The sequence below is a fragment of the Schistocerca gregaria genome, chromosome 6 (assembly GCF_023897955.1).
Source record: "Schistocerca gregaria isolate iqSchGreg1 chromosome 6, iqSchGreg1.2, whole genome shotgun sequence".
Taxonomy (NCBI): Eukaryota; Metazoa; Arthropoda; class Insecta; order Orthoptera; family Acrididae; genus Schistocerca; species Schistocerca gregaria.
The window spans coordinates 182802477-182821540 of record NC_064925.1 but is presented as its reverse complement, the minus strand read 5'-3'; the positions used below and the strand labels follow the sequence as shown (position 1 = coordinate 182821540).

General features: G+C 42.0%; 7 non-coding genes across 7 annotated transcripts; all 7 read left to right on the top strand.

Moving 5' to 3' along the window:
* Positions 1–1795: 1795 nt before the first annotated feature.
* Positions 1796–1902, top strand: LOC126279425 (U6 spliceosomal RNA). The gene has a single exon (XR_007550906.1). It is a non-coding gene; the product is annotated as a U6 spliceosomal RNA (small nuclear RNA).
* Positions 1903–4378: 2476 nt separating this feature from the next.
* On the top strand, positions 4379–4485 carry LOC126279424 (U6 spliceosomal RNA). The gene has a single exon (XR_007550905.1). It is a non-coding gene; the product is annotated as a U6 spliceosomal RNA (small nuclear RNA).
* Positions 4486–6961: 2476 nt separating this feature from the next.
* On the top strand, positions 6962–7068 carry LOC126279423 (U6 spliceosomal RNA). Its single transcript, XR_007550904.1, has one exon. It is a non-coding gene; the product is annotated as a U6 spliceosomal RNA (small nuclear RNA).
* Positions 7069–9544: 2476 nt separating this feature from the next.
* On the top strand, positions 9545–9651 carry LOC126279421 (U6 spliceosomal RNA). The gene has a single exon (XR_007550903.1). It is a non-coding gene; the product is annotated as a U6 spliceosomal RNA (small nuclear RNA).
* Positions 9652–12127: 2476 nt separating this feature from the next.
* On the top strand, positions 12128–12234 carry LOC126279420 (U6 spliceosomal RNA). The gene has a single exon (XR_007550902.1). It is a non-coding gene; the product is annotated as a U6 spliceosomal RNA (small nuclear RNA).
* A 2476-nt stretch (positions 12235–14710) lies between these two features.
* LOC126279419 (U6 spliceosomal RNA) lies at positions 14711–14817 on the top strand. Its single transcript, XR_007550901.1, has one exon. It is a non-coding gene; the product is annotated as a U6 spliceosomal RNA (small nuclear RNA).
* Positions 14818–17293: 2476 nt separating this feature from the next.
* LOC126279418 (U6 spliceosomal RNA) lies at positions 17294–17400 on the top strand. The gene has a single exon (XR_007550900.1). It is a non-coding gene; the product is annotated as a U6 spliceosomal RNA (small nuclear RNA).
* The last annotated feature ends 1664 nt before the right edge of the window (positions 17401–19064 follow it).

Here is a 19064-nt window from a genome sequence, read left to right as displayed (position 1 = left end):
AACAAACATGTGAAGGAAGGTGTATCTTTCATCATTAAGTGTGCAAGCTACCCCCTTTACAGGAAGTTTATTTAACATTATGTTTCAAGTAACTTTCCTAGTGGCCTTGCTATCCAGCTGCAGCCTCATAATACAGACTGCAGGTGACACCATCATCAGGTTCTTAACTGAAGCATATCTGCCTGTTAATAAGCCACTGCCCTTCACCTAAAAACCAACTATTACTGCAAATCTGTGGTGCATCAGCATGTCATGTACAAATTTCACTGGTGTGACCCACAAAGTATTTTCCCACATGTCTGGCAATCTGCCATTACATACAGTTACCTAAATAAATTCCAAAAGTGTCAGCCAATGAATACCACAACACTGAAGTGTTTAGACAGCAGACCAGTATGCTAATATTAACATATAGCATTTAGATTGAGACTCTACTATTTTGACAGCACTTTGAATCCCATCAATGTGATACAAGTCGATGGTGTTCACAATTGCAGCTGATGCACCTCTCATCCTGTGTCTAGGAGAAAGATTGGACAAACTCTGCATGCAATATTCATCATGTTACATACACAGAAGCTCTACCACATAAGCAGATACAGAGCCAGTCAAGACACAAAACACTAGCAAGCTTCAAGATTTCAGGAATAGACAACTACATCACAAACCAGTTTGTGTCACATGACACCAGTAGCTACTCAGTTATTAACTGCTTTCAAATACTAAATCTATCACTCTTTGTTCTGCACTAGCAATTCTTCCTGCAATAACAACATTCACCAACCTGGATTACAGCTGATTGACATTTCACAGGAACATAACTACAGCTACTAACACAATGCTAACCTGGTTTCTCTTACCACATGTCCCCCTCGATATTTTAGGCTCATTCACACACCTCAATCACAGTGTTTCACTGTTGTCAAGTAGACCTGCCCTGTGTACACCTGGATCAACCCAAATACATCACCTGGTATTGTACTGAAAACGAACTATGTCCATCATTCCTACTACTATCTCACACAAGTCGCATTAACCCATCCATGCCCTGGTAATGACCTACACTGCTGTGTTTCAAAGTGTGCAATACGAATGCTGTTTTTAATGGTTCGTGAGGCTACTGTGGTCTCTTGCAGTCACTATTGTCTTCTGGCGCCATTGGATGAATAGAACCATGCTTGGTCTCTGTGGAGTTCCTCAGTAATTTACATGGTCACAGGCTGTGTCTTCTTGTGTTGTACTTGATGTGTGAGTTAAAAGTTGCATTGCATATGAGCACTCTGTAATTAAATCGATAGGTATCGTAAGAAAGTACTACTGCAAGGAGTAATGCAATTTGTGTTAGCAGTGAAGACAGTTTGGCCAAAATATTCGCTTGTTTTGAGAGTCTTGAAGACCTGCTACCTGCTCCAGTCAGAGTCATTTATCCACACATTAGAGAAGTGTGTTTCATACGTATGCCTATAAGACACTAAACTCGGGATGTGAGAACATGGCGACAATAGCTGCCAACACGTCTTGCTGCCGCCTAGCGGCAGCTGTGTGAAACTGCTGCTGCTCTGGGTGGATGGTGCGAGAGCAAACGACTCTACGATCTAAGTTTTACACCAAAACTGCCAATCTACAGTTGACAGAGCTGCCACTTACTAAGAACGACACCTCGCAGTAATTAGTTCACAATTAGCACTCGGCAGGCCTTGTGTTCTCGCCAGAGCTGTGTAAACCTACGTCCAACGCGAACCATGTTTGACGCGACGCCATAACTATATATACAATTTCAGAGGGCTCCTCGAATGTACTCGCTTCGGCGGTACATATACTAAAATTGGAACGATACAGAGAAGATTAGCATGGCCCCTGCGCAAGGATGACACGCAAAATCGTGAAGCGTTCCACATTTTTTTTCGCAATCTCACTCTCTCATGCCTCACATCAGCTGCTAATACCATCAGCCAACTACACAAGTTTCGCTTCATATCTGCACCCACTTGTCACTAAACTATGCTCTCCATTTACGCAGTTCTCCTCCCACTTTCTTTCATTCACAACAGAACATGACAAAACTGGCAATAAACCTATCCCTTACATCACCAATGCACATCTAAAATGTCACTCTAATAACAAGTCAGCAAGCACACCAAAACCACAAGTACATGTCACTAGCACCCCTTCAACACAAATCACAGCCAGGCTAAGCCTACGACAGGCAAAAGCCTCTTCTCTTCCTCAGTATCACACTCAGCTGTCACAGCATCTCTTGCTACTGTCTCAATCATGTCATTTCAACACACACCTACTGCCACACACAACATTTGGAAACCTTACACCAACTTTACACAAGATAGCTGCATGTTCCAAATCTTTCTCACTCACATACTTTCACTTAGACTACTGCTTAAATACACTCTAGCGCTCTAAAATTAGCTTGCATTACCTAATATTTATTTTTCTCTAACGCCTACAAAGCTTCTGGTGCCTGTAAGCCACTATCACATACTGTCTGCACACAGACCCACAATATTTATCTTTATTCATCTTCATGGCTGCAGCTGATGCCATAATTGTTTGAGCAGCATAAACAAACATGTGAAGGAAGGTGTATCTTTCATCATTAAGTGTGCAAGCTACCCCTTTACAGGAAGTTTATTTAACATTATGTTTCAAGTAACTTTCCTAGTGGCCTTGCTATCCAGCTGCAGCCTCATAATACAGACTGCAGGTGACACCTCATCAGGTTCTTAACTGAAGCATATCTGCCTGTGTAATAAGCCACTGCCCTTCACCTAAAAACCAACTATTACTGCAAATCTGTGGTGCATCAGCATGTCATGTACAAATTTCACTGGTGTGACCCACAAAGTATTTTCCCACATGTCTGGCAATCTGCCATTACATACAGTTACCTAAATAAATTCCAAAAGTGTCAGCCAATGAATACCACAACACTGAAGTGTTTAGACAGCAGACCAGTATGCTAATATTAACATATAGCATTTAGATGTGAGACTCTACTATTTTGACAGCACTTTGAATCCCATCAATGTGATACAAGTCGATGGTGTTCACAATTGCAGCTGATGCACCTCTCATCCTGTGTCTAGGAGAAAGATTGGACAAACTCTGCATGCAATATTCATCATGTTACATACACAGAAGCTCTACCACATAAGCAGATACAGAGCCAGTCAAGACACAAAACACTAGCAAGCTTCAAGATTTCAGGAATAGACAACTACATCACAAACCAGTTTGTGTCACATGACACCAGTAGCTACTCAGTTATTAACTGCTTTCAAATACTAAATCTATCACTCTTTGTTCTGCACTAGCAATTCTTCCTGCAATAACAACATTCACCAACCTGGATTACAGCTGATTGACATTTCACAGGAACATAACTACAGCTACTAACACAATGCTAACCTGGTTTCTCTTACCACATGTCCCCTCGATATTTTAGGCTCATTCACACACCTCAATCACAGTGTTTCACTGTTGTCAAGTAGACCTGCCCTGTGTACACCTGGATCAACACAAATACATCACCTGGTATTGTACTGAAAACGGAACTATGTCCATCATTCCTACTACTATCTCACACAAGTCGCATTAACCCATCCATGCCCTGGTAATGACCTACACTGCTGTGTTTCAAAGTGTGCAATACGAATGCTGTTTTTAATGGTTCGTGAGGCTACTGTGTCTCTTCTTGCAGTCACTATTGTCTTCTGGCGCCATTGGATGAATAGAACCATGCTTGGTCTCTGTGGAGTTCCTCAGTAATTTACATGGTCACAGGCTGTGTCTTCTTGTGTTGTACTTGATGTGTGAGTTAAAAGTTGCATTGCATATGAGCACTCTGTAATTAAATCGATAGGTATCGTAAGAAAGTACTACTGCAAGAGTAATGCAATTTGTGTTAGCAGTGAAGACAGTTTGGCCAAAATATTCGCTTGTTTTGAGAGTCTTGAAGACCTGCTACCTGCTCCAGTCAGAGTCATTTATCCCACACATTAGAGAAGTGTGTTTCATACGTATGCCTATAAGACACTAAACTCGGGATGTGAGAACATGGCGACAATAGCTGCCAACACGTCTTGCTGCCGCCTAGCGGCAGCTGTGTGAAACTGCTGCTGCTCTGGGTGGATGGTGCGAGAGCAAACGACTCTACGATCTAAGTTTTACACCCAAAACTGCCAAATCTACAGTTGACAGAGCTGCCACTTACTAAGAACGACACCTCGCAGTAATTAGTTCACAAATTAGCACTCGGCAGGCCTTGTGTTCCTCGCCAGAGCTGTGTAAACCTACGTCCAAGCCGAACCATGTTTGACGCGACGCCATAACTATATATACAATTTCAGAGGGCTCCTCGAATGTACTCGCTTCGGCGGTACATATACTAAAATTGGAACGATACAGAGAAGATTAGCATGGCCCCTGCGCAAGGATGACACGCAAAATCGTGAAGCGTTCCACATTTTTTTTCGCAATCTCACTCTCTCATGCCTCACATCAGCTGCTAATACCATCAGCCAACTACACAAGTTTCGCTTCATATCTGCACCCACTTGTCACAAACTATGCTCTCCATTTACGCAGTTCTCCTCCACTTTCTTTCATTCACAACAGAACATGACAAAACTGGCAATAAACCTATCCCTTACATCACCAATGCACATCTAAAATGTCACTCTAATAACAAGTCAGCAAGCACACCAAAACCACAAGTACATGTCACTAGCACCCCTTCAACACAAATCACAGCCAGGCTAAGCCTAGCACAGGCAAAAGCCTCTTCTCTTCCTCAGTATCACACTCAGCTGTCACAGCATCTCTTGCTACTGTCTCAATCATGTCATTTCATAACACACACCTACTGCCACACACAACATTTGGAAACCTTACACCAACTTTACACAAGATAGCTGCATGTTCCAAATCTTTCTCACTCACATACTTTCACTTAGACTACTGCTTAAATACACTCTAGCGCTCTAAAATTAGCTTGCATTACCTAATATTTATTTTTCTCTAACGCCTACAAAGCTTCTGGTGCCTGTAAGCCACTATCACATACTGTCTGCACACAGACCCACAATATTTATCTTTATTCATCTTCATGGCTGCAGCTGATGCCATAATTGTTTGAGCAGCATAAACAAACATGTGAAGGAAGGTGTATCTTTCATCATTAAGTGTGCAAGCTACCCCTTTACAGGAAGTTTATTTAACATTATGTTTCAAGTAACTTTCCTAGTGGCCTTGCTATCCAGCTGCAGCCTCATAATACAGACTGCAGGTGACACCTCATCAGGTTCTTAACTGAAGCATATCTGCCTGTGTAATAAGCCACTGCCCTTCACCTAAAAACCAACTATTACTGCAAATCTGTGGTGCATCAGCATGTCATGTACAAATTTCACTGGTGTGACCCACAAAGTATTTTCCCACATGTCTGGCAATCTGCCATTACATACAGTTACCTAAATAAATTCCAAAAGTGTCAGCCAATGAATACCACAACACTGAAGTGTTTAGACAGCAGACCAGTATGCTAATATTAACATATAGCATTTAGATGTGAGACTCTACTATTTTGACAGCACTTTGAATCCCATCAATGTGTTACAAGTCGATGGTGTTCACAATTGCAGCTGATGCACCTCTCATCCTGTGTCTAGGAGAAAGATTGGACAAACTCTGCATGCAATATTCATCATGTTACATACACAGAAGCTCTACCACATAAGCAGATACAGAGCCAGTCAAGACACAAAACACTAGCAAGCTTCAAGATTTCAGGAATAGACAACTACATCACAAACCAGTTTGTGTCACATGACACCAGTAGCTACTCAGTTATTAACTGCTTTCAAATACTAAATCTATCACTCTTTGTTCTGCACTAGCAATTCTTCCTGCAATAACAACATTCACCAACCTGGATTACAGCTGATTGACATTTCACAGGAACATAACTACAGCTACTAACACAATGCTAACCTGGTTTCTCTTACCACATGTCCCCTCGATATTTTAGGCTCATTCACACACCTCAATCACAGTGTTTCACTGTTGTCAAGTAGACCTGCCCTGTGTACACCTGGATCAACACAAATACATCACCTGGTATTGTACTGAAAACGGAACTATGTCCATCATTCCTACTACTATCTCACACAAGTCGCATTAACCCATCCATGCCCTAGTAATGACCTACACTGCTGTGTTTCAAAGTGTGCAATACGAATGCTGTTTTTAATGGTTCGTGAGGCTACTGTGTCTCTTCTTGCTGTCACTATTGTCTTCTGGCGCCATTGGATGAATAGAACCATGCTTGGTCTCTGTGGAGTTCCTCAGTAATTTACATGGTCACAGGCTGTGTCTTCTTGTGTTGTACTTGATGTGTGAGTTAAAAGTTGCATTGCATATGAGCACTCTGTAATTAAATCGATAGGTATCGTAAGAAAGTACCACTGCAAGAGTAATGCAATTTGTGTTAGCAGTGAAGACAGTTTGGCCAAAATATTCGCTTGTTTTGAGAGTCTTGAAGACCTGCTACCTGCTCCAGTCAGAGTCATTTATCCCACACATTAGAGAAGTGTGTTTCATACGTATGCCTATAAGACACTAAACTCGGGATGTGAGAACATGGCGACAATAGCTGCCAACACGTCTTGCTGCCGCCTAGCGGCAGCTGTGTGAAACTGCTGCTGCTCTGGGTGGATGGTGCGAGAGCAAACGACTCTACGATCTAAGTTTTACACCCAAAACTGCCAAATCTACAGTTGACAGAGCTGCCACTTACTAAGAACGACACCTCGCAGTAATTAGTTCACAAATTAGCACTCGGCAGGCCTTGTGTTCCTCGCCAGAGCTGTGTAAACCTACGTCCAAGCCGAACCATGTTTGACGCGACGCCATAACTATATATACAATTTCAGAGGGCTCCTCGAATGTACTCGCTTCGGCGGTACATATACTAAAATTGGAACGATACAGAGAAGATTAGCATGGCCCCTGCGCAAGGATGACACGCAAAATCGTGAAGCGTTCCACATTTTTTTTCGCAATCTCACTCTCTCATGCCTCACATCAGCTGCTAATACCATCAGCCAACTACACAAGTTTCGCTTCATATCTGCACCCACTTGTCACAAACTATGCTCTCCATTTACGCAGTTCTCCTCCACTTTCTTTCATTCACAACAGAACATGACAAAACTGGCAATAAACCTATCCCTTACATCACCAATGCACATCTAAAATGTCACTCTAATAACAAGTCAGCAAGCACACCAAAACCACAAGTACATGTCACTAGCACCCCTTCAACACAAATCACAGCCAGGCTAAGCCTAGCACAGGCAAAAGCCTCTTCTCTTCCTCAGTATCACACTCAGCTGTCACAGCATCTCTTGCTACTGTCTCAATCATGTCATTTCATAACACACACCTACTGCCACACACAACATTTGGAAACCTTACACCAACTTTACACAAGATAGCTGCATGTTCCAAATCTTTCTCACTCACATACTTTCACTTAGACTACTGCTTAAATACACTCTAGCGCTCTAAAATTAGCTTGCATTACCTAATATTTATTTTTCTCTAACGCCTACAAAGCTTCTGGTGCCTGTAAGCCACTATCACATACTGTCTGCACACAGACCCACAATATTTATCTTTATTCATCTTCATGGCTGCAGCTGATGCCATAATTGTTTGAGCAGCATAAACAAACATGTGAAGGAAGGTGTATCTTTCATCATTAAGTGTGCAAGCTACCCCTTTACAGGAAGTTTATTTAACATTATGTTTCAAGTAACTTTCCTAGTGGCCTTGCTATCCAGCTGCAGCCTCATAATACAGACTGCAGGTGACACCTCATCAGGTTCTTAACTGAAGCATATCTGCCTGTGTAATAAGCCACTGCCCTTCACCTAAAAACCAACTATTACTGCAAATCTGTGGTGCATCAGCATGTCATGTACAAATTTCACTGGTGTGACCCACAAAGTATTTTCCCACATGTCTGGCAATCTGCCATTACATACAGTTACCTAAATAAATTCCAAAAGTGTCAGCCAATGAATACCACAACACTGAAGTGTTTAGACAGCAGACCAGTATGCTAATATTAACATATAGCATTTAGATGTGAGACTCTACTATTTTGACAGCACTTTGAATCCCATCAATGTGTTACAAGTCGATGGTGTTCACAATTGCAGCTGATGCACCTCTCATCCTGTGTCTAGGAGAAAGATTGGACAAACTCTGCATGCAATATTCATCATGTTACATACACAGAAGCTCTACCACATAAGCAGATACAGAGCCAGTCAAGACACAAAACACTAGCAAGCTTCAAGATTTCAGGAATAGACAACTACATCACAAACCAGTTTGTGTCACATGACACCAGTAGCTACTCAGTTATTAACTGCTTTCAAATACTAAATCTATCACTCTTTGTTCTGCACTAGCAATTCTTCCTGCAATAACAACATTCACCAACCTGGATTACAGCTGATTGACATTTCACAGGAACATAACTACAGCTACTAACACAATGCTAACCTGGTTTCTCTTACCACATGTCCCCTCGATATTTTAGGCTCATTCACACACCTCAATCACAGTGTTTCACTGTTGTCAAGTAGACCTGCCCTGTGTACACCTGGATCAACACAAATACATCACCTGGTATTGTACTGAAAACGGAACTATGTCCATCATTCCTACTACTATCTCACACAAGTCGCATTAACCCATCCATGCCCTGGTAATGACCTACACTGCTGTGTTTCAAAGTGTGCAATACGAATGCTGTTTTTAATGGTTCGTGAGGCTACTGTGTCTCTTCTTGCAGTCACTATTGTCTTCTGGCGCCATTGGATGAATAGAACCATGCTTGGTCTCTGTGGAGTTCCTCAGTAATTTACATGGTCACAGGCTGTGTCTTCTTGTGTTGTACTTGATGTGTGAGTTAAAAGTTGCATTGCATATGAGCACTCTGTAATTAAATCGATAGGTATCGTAAGAAAGTACCACTGCAAGAGTAATGCAATTTGTGTTAGCAGTGAAGACAGTTTGGCCAAAATATTCGCTTGTTTTGAGAGTCTTGAAGACCTGCTACCTGCTCCAGTCAGAGTCATTTATCCCACACATTAGAGAAGTGTGTTTCATACGTATGCCTATAAGACACTAAACTCGGGATGTGAGAACATGGCGACAATAGCTGCCAACACGTCTTGCTGCCGCCTAGCGGCAGCTGTGTGAAACTGCTGCTGCTCTGGGTGGATGGTGCGAGAGCAAACGACTCTACGATCTAAGTTTTACACCCAAAACTGCCAAATCTACAGTTGACAGAGCTGCCACTTACTAAGAACGACACCTCGCAGTAATTAGTTCACAAATTAGCACTCGGCAGGCCTTGTGTTCCTCGCCAGAGCTGTGTAAACCTACGTCCAAGCCGAACCATGTTTGACGCGACGCCATAACTATATATACAATTTCAGAGGGCTCCTCGAATGTACTCGCTTCGGCGGTACATATACTAAAATTGGAACGATACAGAGAAGATTAGCATGGCCCCTGCGCAAGGATGACACGCAAAATCGTGAAGCGTTCCACATTTTTTTTCGCAATCTCACTCTCTCATGCCTCACATCAGCTGCTAATACCATCAGCCAACTACACAAGTTTCGCTTCATATCTGCACCCACTTGTCACAAACTATGCTCTCCATTTACGCAGTTCTCCTCCACTTTCTTTCATTCACAACAGAACATGACAAAACTGGCAATAAACCTATCCCTTACATCACCAATGCACATCTAAAATGTCACTCTAATAACAAGTCAGCAAGCACACCAAAACCACAAGTACATGTCACTAGCACCCCTTCAACACAAATCACAGCCAGGCTAAGCCTAGCACAGGCAAAAGCCTCTTCTCTTCCTCAGTATCACACTCAGCTGTCACAGCATCTCTTGCTACTGTCTCAATCATGTCATTTCATAACACACACCTACTGCCACACACAACATTTGGAAACCTTACACCAACTTTACACAAGATAGCTGCATGTTCCAAATCTTTCTCACTCACATACTTTCACTTAGACTACTGCTTAAATACACTCTAGCGCTCTAAAATTAGCTTGCATTACCTAATATTTATTTTTCTCTAACGCCTACAAAGCTTCTGGTGCCTGTAAGCCACTATCACATACTGTCTGCACACAGACCCACAATATTTATCTTTATTCATCTTCATGGCTGCAGCTGATGCCATAATTGTTTGAGCAGCATAAACAAACATGTGAAGGAAGGTGTATCTTTCATCATTAAGTGTGCAAGCTACCCCTTTACAGGAAGTTTATTTAACATTATGTTTCAAGTAACTTTCCTAGTGGCCTTGCTATCCAGCTGCAGCCTCATAATACAGACTGCAGGTGACACCTCATCAGGTTCTTAACTGAAGCATATCTGCCTGTGTAATAAGCCACTGCCCTTCACCTAAAAACCAACTATTACTGCAAATCTGTGGTGCATCAGCATGTCATGTACAAATTTCACTGGTGTGACCCACAAAGTATTTTCCCACATGTCTGGCAATCTGCCATTACATACAGTTACCTAAATAAATTCCAAAAGTGTCAGCCAATGAATACCACAACACTGAAGTGTTTAGACAGCAGACCAGTATGCTAATATTAACATATAGCATTTAGATGTGAGACTCTACTATTTTGACAGCACTTTGAATCCCATCAATGTGATACAAGTCGATGGTGTTCACAATTGCAGCTGATGCACCTCTCATCCTGTGTCTAGGAGAAAGATTGGACAAACTCTGCATGCAATATTCATCATGTTACATACACAGAAGCTCTACCACATAAGCAGATACAGAGCCAGTCAAGACACAAAACACTAGCAAGCTTCAAGATTTCAGGAATAGACAACTACATCACAAACCAGTTTGTGTCACATGACACCAGTAGCTACTCAGTTATTAACTGCTTTCAAATACTAAATCTATCACTCTTTGTTCTGCACTAGCAATTCTTCCTGCAATAACAACATTCACCAACCTGGATTACAGCTGATTGACATTTCACAGGAACATAACTACAGCTACTAACACAATGCTAACCTGGTTTCTCTTACCACATGTCCCCTCGATATTTTAGGCTCATTCACACACCTCAATCACAGTGTTTCACTGTTGTCAAGTAGACCTGCCCTGTGTACACCTGGATCAACACAAATATATCACCTGGTATTGTACTGAAAACGGAACTATGTCCATCATTCCTACTACTATCTCACACAAGTCGCATTAACCCATCCATGCCCTAGTAATGACCTACACTGCTGTGTTTCAAAGTGTGCAATACGAATGCTGTTTTTAATGGTTCGTGAGGCTACTGTGTCTCTTCTTGCAGTCACTATTGTCTTCTGGCGCCATTGGATGAATAGAACCATGCTTGGTCTCTGTGGAGTTCCTCAGTAATTTACATGGTCACAGGCTGTGTCTTCTTGTGTTGTACTTGATGTGTGAGTTAAAAGTTGCATTGCATATGAGCACTCTGTAATTAAATCGATAGGTATCGTAAGAAAGTACTACTGCAAGAGTAATGCAATTTGTGTTAGCAGTGAAGACAGTTTGGCCAAAATATTCGCTTGTTTTGAGAGTCTTGAAGACCTGCTACCTGCTCCAGTCAGAGTCATTTATCCCACACATTAGAGAAGTGTGTTTCATACGTATGCCTATAAGACACTAAACTCGGGATGTGAGAACATGGCGACAATAGCTGCCAACACGTCTTGCTGCCGCCTAGCGGCAGCTGTGTGAAACTGCTGCTGCTCTGGGTGGATGGTGCGAGAGCAAACGACTCTACGATCTAAGTTTTACACCCAAAACTGCCAAATCTACAGTTGACAGAGCTGCCACTTACTAAGAACGACACCTCGCAGTAATTAGTTCACAAATTAGCACTCGGCAGGCCTTGTGTTCCTCGCCAGAGCTGTGTAAACCTACGTCCAAGCCGAACCATGTTTGACGCGACGCCATAACTATATATACAATTTCAGAGGGCTCCTCGAATGTACTCGCTTCGGCGGTACATATACTAAAATTGGAACGATACAGAGAAGATTAGCATGGCCCCTGCGCAAGGATGACACGCAAAATCGTGAAGCGTTCCACATTTTTTTTCGCAATCTCACTCTCTCATGCCTCACATCAGCTGCTAATACCATCAGCCAACTACACAAGTTTCGCTTCATATCTGCACCCACTTGTCACAAACTATGCTCTCCATTTACGCAGTTCTCCTCCACTTTCTTTCATTCACAACAGAACATGACAAAACTGGCAATAAACCTATCCCTTACATCACCAATGCACATCTAAAATGTCACTCTAATAACAAGTCAGCAAGCACACCAAAACCACAAGTACATGTCACTAGCACCCCTTCAACACAAATCACAGCCAGGCTAAGCCTAGCACAGGCAAAAGCCTCTTCTCTTCCTCAGTATCACACTCAGCTGTCACAGCATCTCTTGCTACTGTCTCAATCATGTCATTTCATAACACACACCTACTGCCACACACAACATTTGGAAACCTTACACCAACTTTACACAAGATAGCTGCATGTTCCAAATCTTTCTCACTCACATACTTTCACTTAGACTACTGCTTAAATACACTCTAGCGCTCTAAAATTAGCTTGCATTACCTAATATTTATTTTTCTCTAACGCCTACAAAGCTTCTGGTGCCTGTAAGCCACTATCACATACTGTCTGCACACAGACCCACAATATTTATCTTTATTCATCTTCATGGCTGCAGCTGATGCCATAATTGTTTGAGCAGCATAAACAAACATGTGAAGGAAGGTGTATCTTTCATCATTAAGTGTGCAAGCTACCCCTTTACAGAAAGTTTATTTAACATTATGTTTCAAGTAACTTTCCTAGTGGCCTTGCTATCCAGCTGCAGCCTCATAATACAGACTGCAGGTGACACCTCATCAGGTTCTTAACTGAAGCATATCTGCCTGTGTAATAAGCCACTGCCCTTCACCTAAAAACCAACTATTACTGCAAATCTGTGGTGCATCAGCATGTCATGTACAAATTTCACTGGTGTGACCCACAAAGTATTTTCCCACATGTCTGGCAATCTGCCATTACATACAGTTACCTAAATAAATTCCAAAAGTGTCAGCCAATGAATACCACAACACTGAAGTGTTTAGACAGCAGACCAGTATGCTAATATTAACATATAGCATTTAGATGTGAGACTCTACTATTTTGACAGCACTTTGAATCCCATCAATGTGATACAAGTCGATGGTGTTCACAATTGCAGCTGATGCACCTCTCATCCTGTGTCTAGGAGAAAGATTGGACAAACTCTGCATGCAATATTCATCATGTTACATACACAGAAGCTCTACCACATAAGCAGATACAGAGCCAGTCAAGACACAAAACACTAGCAAGCTTCAAGATTTCAGGAATAGACAACTACATCACAAACCAGTTTGTGTCACATGACACCAGTAGCTACTCAGTTATTAACTGCTTTCAAATACTAAATCTATCACTCTTTGTTCTGCACTAGCAATTCTTCCTGCAATAACAACATTCACCAACCTGGATTACAGCTGATTGACATTTCACAGGAACATAACTACAGCTACTAACACAATGCTAACCTGGTTTCTCTTACCACATGTCCCCTCGATATTTTAGGCTCATTCACACACCTCAATCACAGTGTTTCACTGTTGTCAAGTAGACCTGCCCTGTGTACACCTGGATCAACACAAATACATCACCTGGTATTGTACTGAAAACGGAACTATGTCCATCATTCCTACTACTATCTCACACAAGTCGCATTAACCCATCCATGCCCTAGTAATGACCTACACTGCTGTGTTTCAAAGTGTGCAATACGAATGCTGTTTTTAATGGTTCGTGAGGCTACTGTGTCTCTTCTTGCTGTCACTATTGTCTTCTGGCGCCATTGGATGAATAGAACCATGCTTGGTCTCTGTGGAGTTCCTCAGTAATTTACATGGTCACAGGCTGTGTCTTCTTGTGTTGTACTTGATGTGTGAGTTAAAAGTTGCATTGCATATGAGCACTCTGTAATTAAATCGATAGGTATCGTAAGAAAGTACCACTGCAAGAGTAATGCAATTTGTGTTAGCAGTGAAGACAGTTTGGCCAAAATATTCGCTTGTTTTGAGAGTCTTGAAGACCTGCTACCTGCTCCAGTCAGAGTCATTTATCCCACACATTAGAGAAGTGTGTTTCATACGTATGCCTATAAGACACTAAACTCGGGATGTGAGAACATGGCGACAATAGCTGCCAACACGTCTTGCTGCCGCCTAGCGGCAGCTGTGTGAAACTGCTGCTGCTCTGGGTGGATGGTGCGAGAGCAAACGACTCTACGATCTAAGTTTTACACCCAAAACTGCCAAATCTACAGTTGACAGAGCTGCCACTTACTAAGAACGACACCTCGCAGTAATTAGTTCACAAATTAGCACTCGGCAGGCCTTGTGTTCCTCGCCAGAGCTGTGTAAACCTACGTCCAAGCCGAACCATGTTTGACGCGACGCCATAACTATATATACAATTTCAGAGGGCTCCTCGAATGTACTCGCTTCGGCGGTACATATACTAAAATTGGAACGATACAGAGAAGATTAGCATGGCCCCTGCGCAAGGATGACACGCAAAATCGTGAAGCGTTCCACATTTTTTTTCGCAATCTCACTCTCTCATGCCTCACATCAGCTGCTAATACCATCAGCCAACTACACAAGTTTCGCTTCATATCTGCACCCACTTGTCACAAACTATGCTCTCCATTTACGCAGTTCTCCTCCACTTTCTTTCATTCACAACAGAACATGACAAAACTGGCAATAAACCTATCCCTTACATCACCAATGCACATCTAAAATGTCACTCTAATAACAAGTCAGCAAGCACACCAAAACCACAAGTACATGTCACTAGCACCCCTTCAACACAAATCACAGCCAGGCTAAGCCTAGCACAGGCAAAAGCCTCTTCTCTTCCTCAGTATCACACTCAGCTGTCACAGCATCTCTTGCTACTGTCTCAATCATGTCATTTCATAACACACACCTACTGCCACACACAACATTTGGAAACCTTACACCAACTTTACACAAGATAGCTGCATGTTCCAAATCTTTCTCACTCACATACTTTCACTTAGACTACTGCTTAAATACACTCTAGCGCTCTAAAATTAGCTTGCATTACCTAATATTTATTTTTCTCTAACGCCTACAAAGCTTCTGGTGCCTGTAAGCCACTATCACATACTGTCTGCACACAGACCCACAATATTTATCTTTATTCATCTTCATGGCTGCAGCTGATGCCATAATTGTTTGAGCAGCATAAACAAACATGTGAAGGAAGGTGTATCTTTCATCATTAAGTGTGCAAGCTACCCCTTTACAGGAAGTTTATTTAACATTATGTTTCAAGTAACTTTCCTAGTGGCCTTGCTATCCAGCTGCAGCCTCATAATACAGACTGCAGGTGACACCTCATCAGGTTCTTAACTGAAGCATATCTGCCTGTGTAATAAGCCACTGCCCTTCACCTAAAAACCAACTATTACTGCAAATCTGTGGTGCATCAGCATGTCATGTACAAATTTCACTGGTGTGACCCACAAAGTATTTTCCCACATGTCTGGCAATCTGCCATTACATACAGTTACCTAAATAAATTCCAAAAGTGTCAGCCAATGAATACCACAACACTGAAGTGTTTAGACAGCAGACCAGTATGCTAATATTAACATATAGCATTTAGATGTGAGACTCTACTATTTTGACAGCACTTTGAATCCCATCAATGTGATACAAGTCGATGGTGTTCACAATTGCAGCTGATGCACCTCTCATCCTGTGTCTAGGAGAAAGATTGGACAAACTCTGCATGCAATATTCATCATGTTACATACACAGAAGCTCTACCACATAAGCAGATACAGAGCCAGTCAAGACACAAAACACTAGCAAGCTTCAAGATTTCAGGAATAGACAACTACATCACAAACCAGTTTGTGTCACATGACACCAGTAGCTACTCAGTTATTAACTGCTTTCAAATACTAAATCTATCACTCTTTGTTCTGCACTAGCAATTCTTCCTGCAATAACAACATTCACCAACCTGGATTACAGCTGATTGACATTTCACAGGAACATAACTACAGCTACTAACACAATGCTAACCTGGTTTCTCTTACCACATGTCCCCTCGATATTTTAGGCTCATTCACACACCTCAATCACAGTGTTTCACTGTTGTCAAGTAGACCTGCCCTGTGTACACCTGGATCAACACAAATACATCACCTGGTATTGTACTGAAAACGGAACTATGTCCATCATTCCTACTACTATCTCACACAAGTCGCATTAACCCATCCATGCCCTAGTAATGACCTACACTGCTGTGTTTCAAAGTGTGCAATACGAATGCTGTTTTTAATGGTTCGTGAGGCTACTGTGTCTCTTCTTGCTGTCACTATTGTCTTCTGGCGCCATTGGATGAATAGAACCATGCTTGGTCTCTGTGGAGTTCCTCAGTAATTTACATGGTCACAGGCTGTGTCTTCTTGTGTTGTACTTGATGTGTGAGTTAAAAGTTGCATTGCATATGAGCACTCTGTAATTAAATCGATAGGTATCGTAAGAAAGTACCACTGCAAGAGTAATGCAATTTGTGTTAGCAGTGAAGACAGTTTGGCCAAAATATTCGCTTGTTTTGAGAGTCTTGAAGACCTGCTACCTGCTCCAGTCAGAGTCATTTATCCCACACATTAGAGAAGTGTGTTTCATACGTATGCCTATAAGACACTAAACTCGGGATGTGAGAACATGGCGACAATAGCTGCCAACACGTCTTGCTGCCGCCTAGCGGCAGCTGTGTGAAACTGATGCTGCTCTGGGTGGATGGTGCGAGAGCAAACGACTCTACGATCTAAGTTTTACACCCAAAACTGCCAAATCTACAGTTGACAGAGCTGCCACTTACTAAGAACGACACCTCGCAGTAATTAGTTCACAAATTAGCACTCGGCAGGCCTTGTGTTCCTCGCCAGAGCTGTGTAAACCTACGTCCAAGCCGAACCATGTTTGACGCGACGCCATAACTATATATACAATTTCAGAGGGCTCCTCGAATGTACTCGCTTCGGCGGTACATATACTAAAATTGGAACGATACAGAGAAGATTAGCATGGCCCCTGCGCAAGGATGACACGCAAAATCGTGAAGCGTTCCACATTTTTTTTCGCAATCTCACTCTCTCATGCCTCACATCAGCTGCTAATACCATCAGCCAACTACACAAGTTTCGCTTCATATCTGCACCCACTTGTCACAAACTATGCTCTCCATTTACGCAGTTCTCCTCCACTTTCTTTCATTCACAACAGAACATGACAAAACTGGCAATAAACCTATCCCTTACATCACCAATGCACATCTAAAATGTCACTCTAATAACAAGTCAGCAAGCACACCAAAACCACAAGTACATGTCACTAGCACCCCTTCAACACAAATCACAGCCAGGCTAAGCCTAGCACAGGCAAAAGCCTCTTCTCTTCCTCAGTATCACACTCAGCTGTCACAGCATCTCTTGCTACTGTCTCAATCATGTCATTTCATAACACACACCTACTGCCACACACAACATTTGGAAACCTTACACCAACTTTACACAAGATAGCTGCATGTTCCAAATCTTTCTCACTCACATACTTTCACTTAGACTACTGCTTAAATACACTCTAGCGCTCTAAAATTAGCTTGCATTACCTAATATTTATTTTTCTCTAACGCCTACAAAGCTTCTGGTGCCTGTAAGCCACTATCACATACTGTCTGCACACAGACCCACAATATTTATCTTTATTCATCTTCATGGCTGCAGCTGATGCCATAATTGTTTGAGCAGCATAAACAAACATGTGAAGGAAGGTGTATCTTTCATCATTAAGTGTGCAAGCTACCCCTTTACAGGAAGTTTATTTAACATTATGTTTCAAGTAACTTTCCTAGTGGCCTTGCTATCCAGCTGCAGCCTCATAATACAGACTGCAGGTGACACCTCATCAGGTTCTTAACTGAAGCATATCTGCCTGTGTAATAAGCCACTGCCCTTCACCTAAAAACCAACTATTACTGCAAATCTGTGGTGCATCAGCATGTCATGTACAAATTTCACTGGTGTGACCCACAAAGTATTTTCCCACATGTCTGGCAATCTGCCATTACATACAGTTACCTAAATAAATTCCAAAAGTGTCAGCCAATGAATACCACAACACTGAAGTGTTTAGACAGCAGACCAGTATGCTAATATTAACATATAGCATTTAGATGTGAGACTCTACTATTTTGACAGCACTTTGAATCCCATCAATGTGATACAAGTCGATGGTGTTCACAATTGCAGCTGATGCACCTCTCATCCTGTGTCTAGGAGAAAGATTGGACAAACTCTGCATGCAATATTCATCATGTTACATACACAGAAGCTCTACCACATAAGCAGATACAGAGCCAGTCAAGACACAAAACACTAGCAAGCTTCAAGATTTCAGGAATAGACAACTACATCACAAACCAGTTTGTGTCACATGACACCAGTAGCTACTCAGTTATTAACTGCTTTCAAATACTAAATCTATCACTCTTTGTTCTGCACTAGCAATTCTTCCTGCAATAACAACATTCACCAACCTGGATTACAGCTGATTGACATTTCACAGGAACATAACTACAGCTACTAACACAATGCTAACCTGGTTTCTCTTACCACATGTCCCCTCGATATTTTAGGCTCATTCACACACCTCAATCACAGTGTTTCACTGTTGTCAAGTAGACCTGCCCTGTGTACACCTGGATCAACACAAATACATCACCTGGTATTGTACTGAAAACG